This window comes from Enoplosus armatus, chromosome 21 (assembly GCF_043641665.1).
Source record: "Enoplosus armatus isolate fEnoArm2 chromosome 21, fEnoArm2.hap1, whole genome shotgun sequence".
Lineage (NCBI taxonomy): Eukaryota > Metazoa > Chordata > Actinopteri > Centrarchiformes > Enoplosidae > Enoplosus > Enoplosus armatus.
In genome coordinates this window covers 6093725-6115602 of record NC_092200.1, presented here as the reverse complement: position 1 = coordinate 6115602, position 21878 = coordinate 6093725, and the positions used below count along the sequence as shown (strand labels likewise).

Sequence of the window (21878 nt, the reverse complement as noted above, 5' to 3'; positions counted from 1 at the left end):
AAAAGAAGAAAGGAGGGGATTTGGAATTTCCCACTCACCATAGGCAGAGTGAGAAATCCCGTAACAATCTGCTTGTCTCTTGGACCCGGTACAGGCTTTGTGTTTTGCGGTCCTGCTGACAGGCCCTGGTCCCAGACTGCAGCTCTGAATAGTGTGTCTGGAGGGGGCACAGACTAGAGGCCAAAGCCAAGGTCACCTGAGACGTCACAATGAAATAAGCCTGTCACTCCATCTCTCCGTGGCCACCGGCCGCAGGGATAACAATGCTTTTAATTTTGGACTTCCCTCTATTCTGCCGTTGTGTATAGGAGCCGTGGCAGCAGGCTGGCTGCTTGCCCACAGTGGCTGCAGCCTGAGAGCTTTTCCATAACGAGAGAGGAGGAGGAGGAGGAGGAGGGAAGGGAAATGTGGGAGCTGACAACGACGGTGTGAACTACAGTGTTGTGCGCTCACAGTCAACTGATAACTGGATGTCCAATCACAACTGTTAACTAACTGATGCTTTTCTTCCCCCAGTTTTGATGCGACGCTTCGGTTTATCTCTTTGTTATGAACTAGAGGGAGCTCTGCGCCAGCTTCTGACTGAGGATGAAGGTACAGAATAAAGAGAGGGGAAGTGTGAAAGCTTTGAAGTAATTGGGCGGATACATCCAGCACAATATGGGTGACGTAAGAAGACCGAGAAAACTGGAAACTGAAGCAACACTCATTTGTCATCTTTCTGCATATACAGCAGACTTACAGTAGGATAACAGTGGATCATATAAAAATCTGGTTACATCAGTGCTGAATTCATTAAATCAAAGCCCGGGCTTGATGTGATCTCAGAGTCTCCATTTTAAGTCGTGTGAAACCAACTTCCCTCAGCCCTGCCCTTCCATAGCGACCCAGGGGACATGCCCACACAGAGGGCGTCCATTTCTCCTTTGATGTTTTACCCTTTGATAGAAATCAGCAAACAGTTCCTGATAGCGCTGTGGCTGCAGTCTTGCTTTGTTCATGTGTTTCTTGCGTTCCTGCTGATGACCTGGTGGAGACTGTGGCTGCATTTCAGGAGTGAAGCTTTACCTCTGAGGGTGTTTGGCACCATCTTGGTGACCTTGCAAAACGACCAACTGCTTGGCACCAATGAAGTAAGACTGTGGCTTATTGTGCAACAAGGGAAGCTGATTACTGTTTACAGCTATGAATAATTCTGTTGTTATTCTGAAACCATTTTCTGTCTGCGGGAGGGTTAAAAACCAGTGCCAGTGACTCAAGCACAAGAGAGACTCTGGGGCTTTGATAACTTAATTGTCCAGGCAGAATACACACAACAACTGAATGATTACAAGTATTGATTCGATGCAACAACAGGCCTAAATGAAATGCAAGCAGCAAGAGCTACAAAGCAGGAGTAGGTTTCCAGGGAGCTTTCTAATCCCTCCATCACTGAAAGCAGCCATATTGCTGAGTCACTGTGGTGAGCTGTATATGTGAGCGCTGTCAGTCGTGGCCCTGGATGGTAAAACTGGCAGGATGTGTTGCTGGTGCTGCATGATGAAGGCTGGCAGAGGATGCGTGGGTTATCAATCAGTAGCATCACTATCCTCCAGACCCTGGCCGCACTACAGCAATACACTAACTACTAAAAGAACATTAGGCTCCAAGCATGCCATTCACTCCGACTATAGTGTCGGAGGAGACACATCTCCCTCCCTGTCACTAGCAATCATTACTATACCTCACTTGGTTACATAGAAGCAAGAAACACCGTTATGTCATCCTATAATCATGTGCCATGTTTTGGCAAAAACATAGATTTCAGATGTTTCTATGTGAATCTGGGTCACTGTTGGAATCTTTTGTAAATGTTGTAAATCCAGGTTGACTACGGACGCCGTCCTACATGAAAGAGCAAGATACAAACCTTTCAAAGCCATCTTTTAAGTCTATAGGATGTGAGTGTTTCAGTAAAGATGGATCTGGTTTCAGCTATTCAAATAGGTCCTGTGTTGTGTCCATTGACGGCTGTTTAGCCTGGTCAACAACAAAAAAAAAGCAAGCCAATCAGAGCTTTGTAGGAGGGATTAAGAATGGGGATGCCTTGTGTCTGAAATAGAAAAAAAAAGACACAGAAAAACTGCCATGAAAAGTGTAATCAGCATGATTGAGATCAATGCAATTGTACAGGTTGTTGTAAGTCGACTTACAGAAATATCAACTTTTAAATCGGCAACGTGAAACATGTTAACTGCCTCTGTGTGGACTGAAATTATGTTGGCAGGATGGATACATCACTTGCTCCTGACTGGTTACGACAAAACAACAACCTCTCCCAAACAGAAAACCTGAACATGTTGTCAGTGAACAGTGAAGTGAAACAAAATGGCAGCGCAGTCTGATTATCGATCTAGGGCTAAATGGCTATATACTTTTTCAAAAAGGACAGTCCAGGTAACCAACACCTGAGTAAAGCTCTGCTATATGCACATAGGACATCTACAGACAAACCTCCAGGTATGAAACAGTTAACAAGAAAAATGCCTCCAGGTTTATGCTCATATGTCTTCGATGCCAGCATCATGCTTACACAGATAGATGTAATGTGCTCAGTGAGCAAGCTGTCAGCTCATATCCATGTCTTGGCTATAGTCCCGAGGTTAACATATTTTATATGTCAGTACCGAGAAAACAGGACAGTGTAGCATTAAAGATGAGGCACTTGTCAATAGTCGTTAATGTCAAAGCCACGGAGCACAGAACAGGAGCAGGAACATACTTTTCTGAGTGAGTGTTTGTTACTATGTTATAGCAGATATTAGAGGGATTGTTTCTTTACATTATCCTCATTTGTCATACATGCCAAAACACAGAATCTCACGTTCAAATCACATCAACAATGACGAAACCTACTGTAGCTCTCGCAGGATGAATGAATCTCGAACTCGTTCAGTGGAGAACTCCCACTCAGGATGAGCAGTGCACCTGTGCTCAGGGGCAACTGAGGAGGAGTTGAACAGCATCAGCGGCCTCTTCATTACTCAACATACTCACACACAGCCAGGACCAATGACTAAAGCAATTCATCAGAGGAATCATGGCCAAAGCCCTACCTGTAGAGGTGTGAACACATGTGAGACACACACTGAGAGATAAATGGTAGCCAACTGGAATTCCTGCCCATTTGTACAGCTGCCAGCGTCCCTTTACAAGAGGCTGGTTTTACAGTGTGAGCTTCCTGTGCACTTCAGAGCTGTTTTACATCTTTTGGAGCAGGTCCAAGTCCAAGTCTCAAGTCATAAGCAAATTGCAAGTCAGAAACTTTTATTTTCAAGTCAAGTCTCAAGTAAGTAACGTCTCACAGCAGTCAAGTCCGAGTCAGGTTTCAAGTCTCCATTTTTGTGACTTAAGTTCAACTCAAGTGAGAAGTCTCAAGGCAAGTCCGTGATGAGTCAAGACTTAAGTAAGTCAAGTCCCACAGCAGTCAAGTCTTAAGTCCTAATTCTCGTGACTTCAGTCCGACCCGAACCTGTGTCCCAAGTCTCAAGAAAGTCAAATTTTACATAAGTCAAGTCCAAGTTAGCATCCGAATCAGAAATACTTTATTGATCCCCGGGGAGGGAAATTACACAAATGACTGGCAGCGGTGGGATTCGAACCAATGCCCCAGAAGAGACTGGAGCTTTAATCCAGCACCTTAAGGTCTTGAGTCTCAAGTAAATCAAGTCCCAAAATAATTAAGCCCAAGTCAGTTTGCAAATAATTTTTAAACAGATGTCTGACTTGGAAGTGTCACTGTGTTTGTGTCCTAATTTTATTCACTGAAGTCTGGCCCTGTGTCCAAGTCTCAAGTTTCATCTTTATTGAGTCAATTCTCAGGTAGTCAAGTCTCAATTTAAGTCTTCAGGTAGTCAAGTCTCACTTGAGTCAAGTCTTGAGGGAATCGAGTCTCAAGCAAGTCAAGTCATTTTTGTGACTTAAAGTCAACCTGAGTTGCAGTCTCAAGTCTGAAGTCCCAAATATTTGGGGAGTCAAGTCCCTCAGCAGTTCAGTGCAGTCTCAAGTCCTTATTTTGTTCACCCAGGCCCAAGTCTCAATTCTTTATCAAGTCAAGTCTTAATTAAGTCAAGTCTTCAGGTGGTCGTGTCTTGGTGTCGATTTTATGAGGTAAATCAGACTCTATTCCAAGGCTCAAATCTCAAGTCAAGTCTTTAGGGAGTCAAGTCGAGCCAGCACTGGCACTTTCTATGCTTTTTACACAGTAGGAGAAGGAGTCAGACTCAGGTAGCTTCACTGTATCACACTGGGCAGTCATTAAAACCAAGGGAAGGCCAGACTGTCTGACACATTCGGCAGGGGATTGAATCAGTGGAACAAAGGGTGAGAAAGGTAACAGAGCCCCAGGGAAGAACCTGTGACAGACTTGTTATATCACTGGAAAGAGGACACCACAGACTGAATATCAAGCAGTTGTAATGATTGAAGGAGTGCTGTCGGTGGATGCACTTGATTAGTGTTGGAGTCAGACCTGAAACTTTATTGGTGATGTCCCCTGTGTTATCGTGCCCACATTATTGTTTAGTTTGATATTAAGACACTACATTATGATATTGGCAGACAATGGAGAATCGTTGCTAAAATCATCAAAGAGTAACGGCTTATTATTTTGCACCAAAGTTCAACAACAACGCAGAGTGAAATCCATTATAGGAGATACAAATTTGTCAACTAACATAAGCCTCATTTGACACATATTAAGTAAGATAGTGGGTGATTATGGGAAGAGACAAAAAAAATAAATGAATACTAAAATAGCAGAAACAGATTGACAGAGTGAGCACAGCAAAAAAAAAGGTAAAGTACCTCAATGTACTGACATGCTGTTAGATGATGTCCAACACTGAATCCAATTTGATGGATTTCTCCAATAAGACCTCCTGAGGGTGTGATATTTGCCTTTTATTTTGTTAGTGACGGTGCACAGACAGTCACACACCTGGAGACCTGTATTACCTACAAATGCTCTGCACAAGCTTATTCCCTCCTCTCCTGAGAGAGTTCTTGAGCCAGGCAGTAAAAGAATAGACATTGGGATGCAGCTCACCCTCGCCACTGTCTGAGTCGTAAATATCCTCCCCTCTATCTCTGTCTCCCCCCCTCTCTCTTTCTTCTTTCCGTCCTTATGTGACCCCCGACTGACTGAGTGAGTGACTGACTGCTACAGCGAGCGGCTGGCTGCTGATGAAGAGTAACGTGAAACTACAGCGTGTCACGTCCCACTACGCTTGTCACAACCGGTAACACAATCAAAGTGACATCGCTACAAAATAGGTGAAAGGGGCTTAGGAGGACAGTTAAATTCACCACACTTGCTGGATGCACAATGATACTTGTCAGAGACATTTTGTCTTTGTTTTGCATCGATCTCAACCCAATCCAGACATTCATGGAAATGCATGTTTTACTGTGTCCCAGCTCTGCAAAGATCATGTTAGAGCAAATCTACAGCATGTCCCTATAAGAAATAATAATAATGTAGTGTTTTCCTTGAGTATAAATATTTGATTACACAAGAGATTATTTGACTGATCAAGCTCAAAATGACGTAATAAACGGATCTAAATAAAATTGTATTAGTGCTTTCTAGCAACGTTTGGTCGATAGGAGATTGCCTTGTTTCAGACTGTGCTGTTTTCCTCCTTCCTGTTTGTGATTCTGCACTAACGAAGTGAAATGAGGTATTGTCTGGTCAAAGCACTGCTGATAATTTTGTTCACCAGAAAGAGAACAGGGTGGGAGATGGAACAGGTCAAAAGGCAGAATGAATAATGTAAAAAGTGATCTCTTACACAGTTTCTGATCAGCAGCCTGGAGAATAAGTGAATAATTAGACTGCATATGGGGCTAGGTTGCCCAACCTAGCTAAAAAATCTGTTTGCTAACATGAAAGCAACCCTTTCTTTGCTCTTTTTCTCTTTCAGATCTAAAACACCCAGGGAAAAACATTTGATCAAAGCCTCATCTTTGACTTCTGTCTCACAGCCAGATCTCCAGACCGTTACATGTCACGGTGCGGCTGGAAGCTGTCAGACGGATTGATATGTAAAGTCTGCCTCTCTAGCTCGGCCACATTGATTATCGGACCAGCGCCGCTCAATGAGGCCACAGTAACGGATAACAAGCACATAATCCTCCACGTAATGGCTGTCAAGGATCTAAATTTACACCAGGAAAATAGGCAGGGAGACCTTTGATGAAGTATTTGACCTCATCCATCAAAGATTTTATCACCGCTGGATAGATGCGCCTCATAGACTCTCCTTCTTTCTTTAACTTCTAAAGCATTAGTTTTCCTTTTAGAAAGACTATTTTCAGAATTGATTTAGGCTCAACTAATGTGGTTTTGACTACAGCTCTCAATTTAGCTTCCCAGAGGCTGAGACAACCAGTTTGTTTAGTGTCTGTTCGGTGATAACTTTCATTGCTGTTTGTTCTCCAGGCATGGATCCTTGGCATGCTGGGGATGATAGACCAACTTTGCATAAGTGCACGGCTGTCTAACTACCTAAAGCCAGGAGACATCAGAAGGAGAGGCTGTTACCACTCTGTAAAGTGATCTCCAACAGCGGGTCTAACACAGGGCTTAATGTTGTAGAAAAACCCTGAGCTGCAGGCCCTTTCTTCTCCTTCATCTCCCATCTCTCTTTGCTCCCCTCTTCTTTAATGTCATGTCATGCTTTCATCCGAATAAGTATCTCCCTCTTCCTCTCCCCCTTCTCTCATCTTTACTTCAGGCTTGCTCTGAGTCCCTTGAACCAAAGAAGGCATTTAAAGCTGCCAGAGTCTAGAAGCTGGCAAATGGGAAATTAAAAGAAAAAAAAGAAGAATCATTTTAAGACTTCCAACAAACAAGTAAACAGGAAATCTCAAGTTTTATTATGGTCATGTGTATCTCAGACTGACTGACACTTTGGCCGTCAGCATACAAGCATACTGATTCTACTGTATTGTTTGGTACAAACAGGAAATTATATCAAGCAAGTACAGAAGGATTTAGCTATGACTTCAGATCAATATCATCAATTTCAGATAGCTGATAAAAAAAAGAGTTCCAAGTATTTTAGTTTCCATTCCATCTCACACTACAGGCACCAACAGCGAATTAAAAAAGTGATTTTATTATAATTTAAAGCTGCACTAATCAATATTTTGATGTTAACAATGAATCAAATGTACGTAATGTGAAAGGGGCTGCTCATAGTGACAAACCCACAGATCATTATCACCCAACAGATCTGCAGAGCGTTTTAGCATCTTTCAGCTGATTGTTTTGGTTTTATGGCCCTCAACTTTACCGTTTTGGTTCACTCCTTACTGCCCTCATCAACGTCGTATTCAGCAGCAGCAGGCTGTTTTCTGCTCTAAAAATCCACTATGACTATCAAGTTGTACTTGAGATCTGGAAAGAATCAGGCTCACATGGTTGCATTACAGAAGGCTGACTGCACAGTAGAGCGAGAGTCAATGTAAGAAAGCGTCCACTTTCCCCTGTTGACCCCTGAAAACCTCTGAAAATCCCTGGGAAGCCACTCTGACATCAGTGGATAAGAACTTTATCTGTGGACACACCTGCCCTGCTCCACCTACCTGCTACATTCAGCCCAGCAAGCATGTTTCAAAGCCTTTTCAAGCATTTTGTGTTTTAGGTAGAAACATCTACAAACATGCTCTTAATTCACTTATAAAAATTCCTTATTATTGTCTAATTTTAGGGTATTATTTTTAACAAATAACAAAAAAAAAGCTAAACTATATGATGTCCAAAACTTTTCATTGGCAGATATATCTGTTAGTGTGTACAGGAGCGGTGGAGGTTAGCACTCCATCAGATTTCCTGTAAAGCCGGTGACGTGGGTGTCCTCCACCTGACAGCCCGTCTGCAGCAGGTCGAACACCTGTCACGCCTCACTTTCTGCCAAAGAAGGTGATGGCCGACCTGCTGGTGGCCGAACTGCCCTTCAGGGCGAGCTGACATGCTTTGAGAGCATGAGTGAGATGACTCAGCTGGAGAAGCAGCGCTTTTCAAAATGCTCAGCATGAGTCAAGCTGCATTTATTTATTTTGTATGTTTTTTCAAAAGTTGAATGACTAATTTGTTGAATTTCTGTCTAACATGCGAGTGGGGCTTTAATATGAATTTATTCAAACTGCTCCAGGGGGAATGTATCTGTGAATACACACCGACTTTCAAAAATCACAGATTGGAACTGTAAGAGAAAAGAGCCATCTTCCTGAATAACACTCTGCACATTTGCTTTATTTTGAACAAATTATGGTCTGACTTCTAAAAAAATTTCAGCACAGATGGAAGATTTTGTGCATCTCTTCATCTCCACCAGCTACAAAGCGGGAGAAATACTAGACTGATCTCTGAGTGAAGAATTCATCATTAAAAAGAGAATCTGTAACATAAGGCTGCCACTAAGGTGTGAACTTGCAACTCATAAATTCCTATTTTGATTCATGAATAAGCTTTTTTTTTTTCATGTTTTCTATTACTCTTTTATATTTAGTCAAGGTTTGGAAAATGGTTAGCAACCTCCATGGGACATCCCATCCAATCACATCTCACTGTTCAATCTGTTCTCTGCTCTGATTGGTGAGGCAGAAGATATTTTTAGCTCCAGATATTCAATAAAAGCAGACATTTCTCCAGAGGTTTTAAATTGAGACAAACAGACAAGCCAACACCACAGCAGAATGGCATGACACAGCAGTCGCACTGCAACGCCGAATGTGCTGTCAGCTACCATCTATCCACCAGCCTCCCAGTGGGCATCACAGTTAACACAAGGCCTCCCTGAACGCACCTTACCCTCTTACACCGAGCAGGTACATCGTTAAATAAGCCAGCGGTACTTTATCACAGAGAGCACGAACACAAGCACAGGCTTTGATACACTGAGTCAAAACTTTGGGCCCAGTGAGAGTTGAAGCACTATTAGTGCACTGCAGCACAACTGCTGCAACATTAAACCAAGGACCATTTGTCAAAGTGCTTCTCACCAGAAGTCCCCTATGTGAAGCTGTTTCTGAGGGGAGGAAGGATAGTGGTCTTAAGACTCGTCCACTGGCCTCAGAAGAAACGGTGACTCATACATCGATAAAGGTTAACTGCACTGCCCTCACATCCAGACAAGCTCTGATGAAAGGACGGATATATATATAATATATATATCTATATATATATATTAAGGACGCAGTGTGCTGTTGAGTTGCATGTCTAAATGATTCATGTCATTTAACAAAGTATCATGCGTGAACATGAAAGCAATTTTATTTGCCTTGAGGGTGAGAGATTAAAAATGTAGTGGCGCAAGATGACAAACTAAAGTTGTACCCTCTGGGCACGAGCCCAGCCCTACTCTTAGATTTTACTTAATCCAAAATAAGACGTACGGGTTTGCCACCAACATCGAGGGCATAATACCATAAACAAGAGTAATCCCTTCAAATCAACATAACAGATGTAACAGGGCGGGACAATGTGCTTATTTCAACATGCTGAGGATTGAAGGCAAAAACAAACTGGGCTGTTAGAGTTGTGTCAGAGTGGTTTGAACTCGATGAAGTTATCACACTTATTAAAGATGCTGACAAAAAAGAGTAATGCAATAGAAGAGTGGATCCCAACCTGGGGATCAGGACCCACTGTGGGGTCGACATGATCTGATTTACAAGATTGGACATGAGAAACTAAAATCTGAAAAATTGAACTCCATTTACTAGCTTCATTGCAGATTATTTTTGTTAAACTTAACGATCCCAAGGCCAAGAATGAACTTCTATGCTCAAATACTGGAAAGTTTAAAGGACTGAAATAATTTTACCTCTTCAAGCCTCTAAAAAACGTTTCAAATTCAACAATGTGAGAAGGGTACGTCACTCTTTTGGTTGAACAACAATTCATAGCTGTATGCAACTTTGCTATGCAAAACACTTAGACAAGTAGTCTAAGTAGACTTTGTAACAAGGAGTGACAAACCAAAAATATAATATGCTGAGAGTCTTTTACAACTGAGACTCAAATGCAACTGAGGAAGCTGAAGACAGTGATGTAACCATAAAAGGAAATAACATAGGAAATACTTTTGTTCCAGAACAATACTGTTATATGCATTTCAAGATGTAAGGGAACAAGAATGTGACAATAGGAAGTGGAATTCACTCTTTCCTGTATCTAATAATCTTAGAGAGTATCTATGAAACACACAGGAGCTATGTCCGGAGCAGGACAGGAAACAAGGCCCTTTGGTGAATTCAGGAATGTCCACGACGTAGACACAGAAACCCTGTACTGTACACAAGATCTTTGCATTGCAAAGTAGGAAATACATATTGTTTCCACTGCGTCTCTACACTTCCTGTCTGTTTGAGTAGAAACAGTAAAGCACACACCTCAGAGAGTCCGGGAAGTTCCATACTCCTTACACACACATTCCTAATTTTACCTCTTGACGCAGCCTCTTGTCTGGTGACAATGGCAGGAACGAAAAGCAGTGGGGAAGGATGTTTTCTGGAGGAGGGGAGTGTATTGTACCTCGTTTCCTTGAGCAGTGCAGCAGAGACCGCTGAGAGCCAGCTGGAACGAGTGAATGAGAGGAGCGACATCCGTAGAGAACGTCCAAGGTCCAGAGATTTCCCGCCGGGTGATGACCACGTGTCCTGAGACGGGGGAGAGATGTTGTATTGTTCTCCTCTCTCCTCCTCCTCCCCCCTCTGCTCCATCCCCCACTATTAGTGAGACGGATTAACTCCAAGAGCTGCAAGAGCTGAGAGTGTGTCTGGCTCGCTGTATGCGGACACACACACACATCGCATCAATTGGGCCTTCTCTGTGTGATTCAGGGTGACAGACGAAGGCAGATGCTCTCTACAAAAACATGACAAGGACAATTGGCCTGAAACTGGATAATTTACTCATGGACGAGCAGCCCAGTTGCTCCAAAACAGACTAAAGGCCTAACAAGCAAATTACACAAAGGCTAAATTGCATGTGGTGCAACACACACACACACCAAACAACGCTTGCAAGTTTATGACTGGCACACTCCGGAGGTGATTCAGAGTGATGGAGCTTGGATTCTTCCATCCAATAGGGGTGACCTTCTTCTTCTGCCACCACAGGAGAGGGTAAGAAGCAGAGAAGAAGAGGTGGACGTGTAAAACTTGATGAAAAGGCAGCAGTGGCAGCCGCAGCTGTAATGACTTCCTGTCCTGCAGCTCTGGGACTGATGTTTCCCTGAAGAGGACAGGAGATATGATGGCGTGGCGACCTGACAGGGTTGACATTTCAAAGTGAGATCCTACTGAGGCCGGTCCAGTGGGAGTCCAGTTACAGTAGGTGGTGTTGGAGGGGCAGAGTTGTGACACATTATTTGGATTAATATCAAGGAGCTGACAGCACCCTGTGGTGCAAATTCTGTTGTCAGAAAAGCAGCAAATCACTAATGGGATACATTAGAATTGTCAGAATTTAAACAACATTGCGTCCCTATAGACCGGAATAACAAAGTATGAAGCAAACAAGCACTATTTGTGAAGAAATATCTCTGAAAGAACCAAAACATCCTGCACACTGTCGATCATTTATTGTTAATAAATTGATAAAGTGAGTACAAGTGATTGACAGTGTGCGGGATTATTTTGGTTCGTAGCCATTAGAATCAGAATCAGGTTTATTGCCAAGTAGGTTTTCACATACAAGGAATCTGCCTTTGTTGTGTAACAATGGAAACATAGTAAGTAGAAAAGATAAAGCAACTACTGAAAGTCAAGAAGCATAAATAATGATAATAACAATTGACAATAAAATATGGAAAAATATTATATCAATGAAAAAGCTGTACAGTTTTTGTGCAAAATATTGACCATGACCTGACATACCAGTTATGAGACTTGAGGTGCGACGACTTTAGGTAGTAAAAAAAATAAATCTAAATTAAATTCATTTTAAATAGGAATAAAACTTGATTGAGAAAATTCACTTTCCCAAAGTGAATATATGCAGGCTGCAACTAATGGTTATTTACAATATTGCAGTATTGATTAATCTATCCAGTATTTTCATGATTACTGAATTATTTATTCAGAAAATTGTGGGAAAATGATTACTATTTCTGAAAACAATTCACAAAGATATAAAAGAGATATAAAGATATGAAAGAGAAAGTATTAGAGAAGCTGGAGCCTCTAAATGTTTGATATTTAACCTTGAAACAAGACTAAGAGTCTGCAGCCATGGTGGCAGCTTAGGTACAGTGCTTTGAGCTAAATGCTAACTTCAGCATGCTAACATGCTCACAATGACAATGCTAACTTGCTGTTTAGCAGGTATAATGTTGACCAAGTTCACCACTGTTTAGCTAACTTAGTATGCTACTTAGCACCGTGTTAGCGTGCTATAAGTACAAGCCACGCTGCTAGTGTGGCTAAAAATGGACAATGACAATCAAATTGTTTAAACATTGTTTGACACAATAAATGAATCCTTTCGGCACCGAATTCAAAGCACTGAGCAGCGTGATGTTTACTTTTCCCTTGAAACTTTGAAAGCCCTTCAGCAACATCGACCACCTTGGAAGCAATTCCAGTTTCAAAGACATCGATTATTCATTGCTGTCAACGACTGGAACCTTCAATGAGAAACAGCCATCGATATCTCGTAGCATGCAAAAATAATCCTTGTCTGTGAAACTTGGTCACGCAGCTGATAATTGCTGTCCCGCTCACAGCATCGGGCTGAATCGCTGCGAGCAAAACAAGACAATTATTCTGAATCAGTCTTCCTATGACACCGAGGAGGATCTGAGCCCTGCTGATGTACGTTTAGAAACCTCTCTTTCATAACTCTAAACACTCCTGAACGGGGCCACACGAGCTGTAAGAGGATTCATGTGTTTATGTTGGGTAACTTGCATGATGGTGGTTATTTGCATTGAGCTTTGGTGTTGCATTAACCAAGTCTGATGCAAGAGGATCAGGACAGATCAGGGTGTAACCTCCTCAGACGAATGTAACTTCAAAACCTGCACGGTGTGTAAATAACGTTGTTCCTATGGGTGTAAAGGTTTGAAGATGTATGTATGACGTTCACAGTTTTAGCATGGATTGCTGTCAAACATGCAACATCCATCAAACATCTCTCACAGATGCCTATCAGAGAAATAATGAAGTAATCAGTGGAACCACTAAGCACGCTAATTGCCAACGCTAGCCCGGGACGCCCATCGGCAGCATCTCAGAGCGTGTGTGTGTGTGTGTGTGTGTGTGTCAGTTTTTAAAATGCTTTCCAGGAGAAAAATGTCTCACCAACAGACGTTTAATTACCAGAGGATGGAGAGCGTTGGTTGTCCTGTACCATCACTCATGGCTGAATTAATGAATAGGTAAACAGAAGATGAACAAGCCAGACTCAGCATGGTTTGGACACCACACATGCTCACACGAACACACACACACACACACACACACACAGAGTCAGCAGCGTTTAATGTTATGGATGAAGGGGTGGTTCAACGCCATGGTAGGCTGGAGATGGAGCTTAGAGAGAGAGCTGAGCTTGGGGGTGATTTGTTTGGTAAGCTTCACACAGTCTATGATTAAGTGATAAACCACAGATGATACCGTACACGCCCTTTTTGTTCTTGCATCAAACAGGTAACATAATGAACAACACGATTACTGTTTTTCATCAGAAAAGTTGTTGCAAATCTTGGTCTCCACCCATTTGGGGGAGTATCTTAAAGGCCGCAGAATTTAAAAGGTGTCATTTAAACCGTCACGGAGCTGAGTTGCAGAGAGACAAAACCCAGCCAGCGAAAAAACTGTGCCAGACAAAGTGAATGTCAATGGCATTCCAGTGGCCTGTTTACGGCCATCGTAGTTAAATGTCAAATGCTCGGCCCCGAGGGGGAGACAGAGCTGACTGGGAGAGAATTTGCAGGTGTGTCCCCCACCCCCCCCACATCACTCTGCTGCTGCCTCTCTTCTCTGTGTGATGTTGGGCATGGGACAATACATCAGGATGAGCAGCAGGTTCTATTATTAGTGGAAGAGTGAAGAAACGGAGCGAGTGCCCGGGGGGAAAGCAGGCGAGCCGGCCAAACCTCACTGACATTATTTTAAGAGTTGCTGCGGTGACAGTTTCTGCAAAAGATGACTTCTGTGCCGCAGACGACAAAACTGTGAGAGCATCACAGTTTAAAAGACCATTCCAGTGGTTTTACATGTTGTGGCTTTATTACAAATCACTTCAATCAAGCCATGAAACTGTTTTAACTTTGGATGTATTTTGTCTTCTATTCAGGCATCCATTGGTATCTCTTCATTTTAAACAAATGCCTAATGCTTAAATTACTGCTGTAATCCATCACGGAGAACATCAAGTCTGCATTCTTTTCTATCAAAATTACATTATTGTTGTCAGGACCGGTGCTGTGGGCCGATATTGACCCCCTTTGTTTCTCGCTCTCTGTGTACATTGTGTTCATATTAACACAAATTAATTTCGTGAAATTCACCATGCAAGCACAATTTAAACTGAAATAATAAATATTTTAACTCCGGGATCCAGATTAGTTAATAATGTGCTTTAGTGGCTTCGAAAGGTCAATAATGAACTAATTGTATCTCGTTTGGAAAATCTGCCCGCAAACAAGTTTTTTTTTTTTCGAGTTACGTGCTATTTCTGTTACGTACTATTTCTCTACGAACAGACGTCGGGCATATCTTTTAACTTTGGACAGAGCCAGGCTCGCTGTTTCCCCTTGCTTCCAGTCTTTATGCTAAGCTAAGCTAATTGCCTTCTTGCTCTAGCTCAGTAATTAACACACAGGCATCAGAGGGACATTGATCCTCTCGTCTAACTCTCAACAAGAAAGCAAATAAGCGGAATTCCCAGAATGCCAAACTATTTCTTTAAGGATTAAAACTTGGTGGTATGGTCCTTTAAGGAAACAAGAAAGATATGGAATAAATCCAACAGCACCAGATGCATAAACTCTCATTACAGTTTTGAGAGGGAGAGAAAAATCATTGCAGTTACTACAGCATGTTTGACATATCGTATACCACAGCGAGCTGCAGTGTTTTTACAGCACAAACAGCCTGCACAGCGACCAGTGTGTCCAATTTATTTGCAGCTTCTGACAAACCCAAACCGTCAAGTCATCTCTTCTCCCCAAAGGACACTCTCCTCTTCAGGGACGGAGGAGGGGGGAGTCATTCCAGCAGCTTCGGCAGCAGTTTCATTTGGCTTGTGGTGCCTGTCGTTCACAGCAGTGCCATTCTCAGCGCATATGAGATAATCTGGGTGTGAACATGGATCTTGTGGTTTAGTGGATCAGGGGCATAATGTGAAAGTAAAGCTGTAAAGACAGAGAAGTTAGCAGCGAAAGACAGCGGAGGGCACTTTAAAAGAGGAAGTATTTCCAAGGACCTTGTTTGACATAGAGCCAGATGTCTGCCCAGTGGCCCAGTGGATTTTGTTGTTGCCATGTTGCTTCTTTCTGCTGCCAATGTTGTACTCACTCCAGCATTAATGTCCTCCCTACACGATAATGCCACTGTCTCCATGGTGATGTAGCTGCCACAAACCACCATCCCTGCCACCACTACCAGCACAAACACACACACACACATACCAGGAGAAATCCCACTGTCATTTTGCAGTTTTTCTTTTAAACCCCGCTCTGTGTATGGAAATTAATTTGCGTGGCCAAGGCTCATTCTGTCTTATTCAGTATTAATGCCGGCTCAGATTACTAGACAGCTTTCCAGCCCCCTGGGGCCATGAATCTATGAGACTGGAGAGCGAGACGGAGGAGGAGAATGGGAGCAAAACCATATAAACTGCTCTCTAATTGGGGGTGACAAGCGCCGACAGTTTCATATTTGAGGAGTTCTCCCAGAGGTGGTTAATGCAGTGATTACAATGAAATGTCAGTTCCCGTGACACCTTTGGCAAGGAAGACATCAGAAACATACTGTATCACCATTCTGGCTTTTCACGCTAGCTGTCATGTAGCCAAAGAGTTCGTAGGAAAACCACCTTTTGTGTTTGAAGAGCTTTTTGGCACAAATCGCAATCTGTCACAGTCCGACGATTCCTCCTTCTTCTTCCATTTCCTATATATTTAGTTTTACCTCGTGTGACCTCACCGACGACTTGGCTCTCGCCTTGCCGAGCACTGCACACGAGGAACATCAGCCCCGTTGCTCTTCAGCTCATCAATCAGGCTCTCCAGCAGCCATGAAATGAGCCATATGCGGCATGAGCATGGCACAGAGAAAAAAAAACAATGGTTTTATATACTGAAGAGCTCAAGATTTCCTTTCCTGGCTTTCACTCTGCCGCTACTTGGACTCAAACAGCTTGAAAAGGTGGTAGTGTAAGTCATGAGAATGATGGCTTTGGAAGGTGATTACAAATGCAGACGTTTGTGTATTTTGAAAAGGAGATGCTTCTATTTAGGTAGCAGGGTAAAGTAGAGATGACCAAGCATTTAAGACAAGATAGGGGCGTTGTTCCCCCCGTCACCTCAATCCTCCACAACAATTAGCTGCTGACAGTGACATAGAGCGCAATAATAAGATCTACCATGGGGAGGGGTCTCCTCAGTCCCCAGCATATGGTGCCACTTTAATCTGCTGCCTCTATCAGACGAGTCTGGCCGGTAGACAAGGTTTGATTTTAACTGATTTGCATGCTCAAAAGATTCGAGGCGGGATAAAAACAAAGGAGGATAGACTGTGAATACAATTTGCTGCATCCAAAAAGTAGGACTGCCAAGTATTCACAGATTATAAATGAAAGGATCTTTATGCTTTTTGGTGTTGCTGAAAGAAGAAATATCCAGATTGAAGAAGTTGCCAAGGAAACCAGAGACTAGAAGCTCTGTCTCTTTTTTATAACTTGATAGAATAGCACTTTTCTGGGTGAGAGGGCGGCGATTTGCTTTCTTGCTTGCCGGGGTCACAACCTGCCATCCATTAGAGGCTCTGAGTAATCCTCATAGGTGAGCCCAGCCTCAGACCCCGTAATCATCAGACTGACACCTGCTAGTGTTGTCCCCCCTCCATCACATGACCCCCCCAGAGGCCGGCCGAGGCTGGGTTTGCAGGGGTAACGTGTGCCCCCCCCGGACTCTCCTCCCACCAGGCCTTCTCATAATCCTATTAGACCCAGTCATCTGTGCTACATTAAAAAAATGTGGCGATTGATCCGAAAACACAAACCCTCTGTGTCCCGAGGAGTCCCTGGGTTTCACTTTTAACTTGTGGGTATGACACACCACAAAATATGAGACCAGTTTAACTCTCGAGGAGCTTTTTTAAACATTTGTGTTTGACAAGATAGTTAGATTAAAATGTGCACTCAGATGTTAACAACACAAACACTCCTCAAACAGACAGGGGGAAGGAAATAGCTGCTGTGTAACTAGTAAGTGTCAGGCTTAAAGGTCTTGCCTGTGAAAAAAAAAAGCAGAAAATTGTTTCATAGACTGAGGGGATAAAGACTAGAGTTAAGCCCAGCCTTATGACTTCCTTATACAAAAAGGCACCAGAGACTTTTTATTAAGCCTTTGCACTTCGGAGCATTATATATAAAAAACTTTAAATATATCCACATATCAGTTCAGTTTTACGAGTTGACTCGGAGCTCTCATCAGTGCGGCCATCTCACACCGGAAGCATGCCAGTTAGGTTGATTTATTGCCCGATTATAAAATATTACTGCAACAGACTACATATATCCTCTACCTTGTCTGCCTTGCCTCATAGGTTTATAGACTTGTGTGCGAGCTATGTAACCCTTAAAACACTGAGAAATCCATTGGGAATTATGGTGCAGCACTGAGGGATCATCCTGTAGTTTGACGTAAGCAGGTTAAATATTTGAGCACAAAGCAGCCCTTTGTTAAAGTTAAAGCTGAAATACATACTGTTTTCTTCTGAATAAATCTTAATTATATAAGTCTGTATGGTAAAGTATGAGAAAACACCAACAAGACTAAGAGTCTGCAGCCATGCTAGCAGCTCTGTGATGTTGTTCTTAGGCACAGTGGTGCTTTCAGCTAAATGCTAACGTGCTCACAATGACAATGCTAATGTTTACCATGTTCACATCTTAGTTTAGTTTGTTGTCTTTAAGTATTGGACAAATTAAAAATTTGACCTGATGAAGCGATGATGGTGGCGCTGTAGGACAAGTCAGGGGAATATCATTAGGGTACATCATCTGGGAACCATGAATGTTTGTAACTACGTTGAGCCAATCCATCTAGTGGATGTTGAGATATTTCATTGGAAGTGAAAACTTCTAGATGAAAAGTCAAGGGATCACCAAAATCAATAGGGTTCATCATCTGGACACCATGAATGTCTGGACTAAATTTCATGGCAATACATCCAATAGTTATTGAGTTGCCATCCTTAGAGCCAGGCTGCATGTGGTTGGGGATGCTCACCACACACGGCTATCAAGGGAAGTTCATCACATTTTTGACTCAAAATCTCCCTTTTTCCACCAAAGCTAAAAACAAGCCTTTGTGTTCATTTGAACTCTCTAGAGATCTACTGCATGTGTTCCTCAGCCTGCTGTATCAGCTCTGTCAAATACTCCCAAAAATTCTCTAAAGCAACACTCAGAAATCGCCTTACGTAACACATTTAAAGCGGCTATTTCCTGTGAAGGAACTTATTGGGCCCTTTCACCTCTTGGGTCCCTCTTGGCGCAGAGGGTGACTATCAGTGGGTGGAGGTGCAGATTGGAGTGACATGGCTGCAGCTGAGGAATGTGAGGAATTCCCCTTGTAAACACCTCATGCTCGGACGGTCACACTCTTATCTCCCCGTGCCCATCGCCCCCTTTTAATCATCATAACGGTTAGTTATTCATTACCAACGCCCCCTCTTCTTCTATCTGCTTTTCCTGTGGCCTCTGCTCGGCCAGGGCAGGTGGGGTTGCTTCTACTCCAGGCTTTTGTTTACCTGAGGCCCCACATGGTGTATTATTCACCCTGATACCCCCCAATGGGCAAACAGAGCCTGCGCCGATACTACTGTATACAGTACAATGGCCTTCAAATGTCAACAACTGAGAAAGAGAGAGGTTTTTTTCCTTCAGCACGACTAGCCCGGGCTCCTTCTGGTCCTATGGGAACGCTCTTTAGCTGATAGGATCATAAGTGGCTGAGGGGGGAGAATTTATTTTTCTTCTCGGTTGAATAGAGCGGCTTTCGCTTGCTTTTCAGCATGGCACCTCCCCCCGTGGTTCCTGTACACAAGCCCCCTCTCAGCTTAAATGAAAGTCATTTCGAAAGCAGCTGAGGGCCTTCGTTAATACCGCCTGGCATTTAGAAAACACAGGAAAAGACACGGAGCAGGCGCAGGCTGGCTTTTTCCTCCCTTTGCTAAGGTGAAATCCTGTTTTGGCCACTTGCTGTTTTGTCCATGCTGGAGGAAGGTGCGAAGTCCATCCTGAGCACATACTACACAGCATGAGGGGCCCATGGGGGCTGCATTCCACCTCATGGTGTACCACTCTCTGCCAGTCATGAGGGACGCTTACTTACAAGTATGAAACCCGCTCACACTGCCATAGCCACATTCCCCAGCAGTTTCCCATCAGCCCGGACTTTCTGCTGCAAGAGTCAGAAACCAGATTTTCCCTTTTCCTGTGACTTCCCTGATACGTTTGTTTAAGGGAGGTCTGTTGCTCTGGATGGGAAAGCTGATATTTTCCGGGTGTTTTTCAGTGTTAATGTAGACTTTTCCTGACAATGGCGATAAGAGAGCAGCTGTGGAGATTGTTCAGCCGCTGCCCTCTGAAAAGTCTTCCGAATGTTGACAGTAGATATCGCTGCAAATAGGACGGTGTTGAAATGACTGACACACACTTTGGCTTCCATCATACAGAGCGACATCAGAAAGAATTGGCAGGATTTGTTTGTGATAACCTGCAGGGAAAATCCTTTAAATGAAATGCTGTCTTCTTTATGTCATTCATCCTGTATTGACTTTACAAGCTTCCATGGCGTTTTCTTTAACCAAATCAAGGGTCAAATTATCGAGGGTGTCATGTGCTATACAGACCATGAAAACCATTAATCACCTAATTACACAGTTGATAAAATGTAAGGAAATATTAAAAAGTACCCATCACATATTCCCAGAGCTCAAGGTGACGTCTTCAAATTGCTTGTTTTTCTGATAAAAACCTGAAAAATATTCAATTCAAAACTATATAAAGCAGCAAATCCTCACAATTGAGAAGCTGAAACCAGAGATGCTTTGCTGTTAGCTATGCTAGCAGTGTAGCTCTAGAGGGTGGCAATACTGGTCCACCACTTTTAATCCAGACTGAAATATCTCAACAAATATTGAATTAATTTTCATGACATTTTGTACAGATATTGGTCCCCAGAGGATGAACCCTTATGAATTTGGCAATCTCCTGACTTTTCCTATAGCGCCACCACGAGGTTCGCATTCGTGTTTTTTTTTTTACGGAAAATGTCTCGACAACTACCGGATGGATTGCCAAGAAATCTGGTAAAGCCATTCATGTTGCCCAGAGGATGAATTCTCACAACTTTGGTGATCCATTTACTTATATATTGACATTCCCATCAGCTTCAGCTGTACTTTGTGTTTAGTGCTAATTAGCAAATGGTAGCATGCTAACGCGCTAAACTAAGATGGTGAACATGGTAAACATTATATGCTAAATGTCAGCATGTTGTCATTGTGAGCATGTTAGCATGGTGACATTAGCATTTAGCTCAAAGACTGTAGGCTCTAATTCTTGTTGCTTGATAAATGACTTCAACGACTCAGTGATTAGCAAAATAGTTGGTGATTCATTTTATGACAACCAACTAATCAACAACTTGTTTCTGCACTAAATACTGGACTCCAAACTATGTCAAACCAATTCAATTCAGTGAAAAGTTGCTAAATACAAAAGGATTTGTTGGAAGAGGAGTATATGACACAAATCATCCTCATGTACCAAGTTACATTCAATAAATGTCGACACTGTCGAGTTTGCAGCATGGCACGATATCCCTCTAGATATACGACTGGTCCCTGAACATCATGCCCAAAAAATAAATGTCCTCATTAGTATTAAGTGCTCTGCTCATATGTTCCCTAATACCCATTCATGGTATCACAGCATGTCAGCTCGTCCCGAGGAAGCTGTCAGCTACAGATGTCAATACCCCCGCTGACCCCTCTCCCTCCCCCCACCACTGCACACACATGGCACTGGAGGATTGTCCCCAGAACAAAGGAATGGGGGGTTTCTGTGGAGAACAGGCATCCAAACATTCCTGCCACAATGGAGAGAGTGGCTGGCAGGTTCAATTAGTACACACTTTAAACTGTGCTCTATACGAGCCCACTGTGCTTGAAAACAAAGCCGGAGCTCCACACTCGAATGGGGTATTTGGTGATGCCGGTCTGTTCCTGGTAGTCTTGCGTTTTAAGAGAGTTTCTCCTATTATCTGCTTTGTTGCTGCCATGTTGCCCAAGAAATAAACCACTTGAAGGGCACGTAGGGCAGAGATCTTCAAGTTGCAGGACTGATGGCATTCTCTCTCTTCAAAAACTTTTTATTTTTTGTAAGTAAACTTGCCTACCACTGCTGTAAATAAACTGGGACAACAGCCAGCCACTGCAAGGAATCTTCCCAATTAATCTCTCCAAGAATAAAGTGTCACCCAAAGTCTAATAAAACACTTCAGAACACATTTTCTTATTGCCCGTGACACGATGTTGGATCCCACACAAAACAAAAACCATACATTTAATTATTCTTTATCTTCTTT

The 21878-nt window shown here is 42.8% G+C and overlaps 1 protein-coding gene across 1 annotated transcript in view; it reads right to left on the bottom strand.

The window, feature by feature from the left end:
* The window catches only part of tmem108 (transmembrane protein 108), a 44592-nt gene that overhangs the window by 21975 nt on the left and 739 nt on the right, over nucleotides 1-21878 (bottom strand). The window lies entirely within an intron of this gene.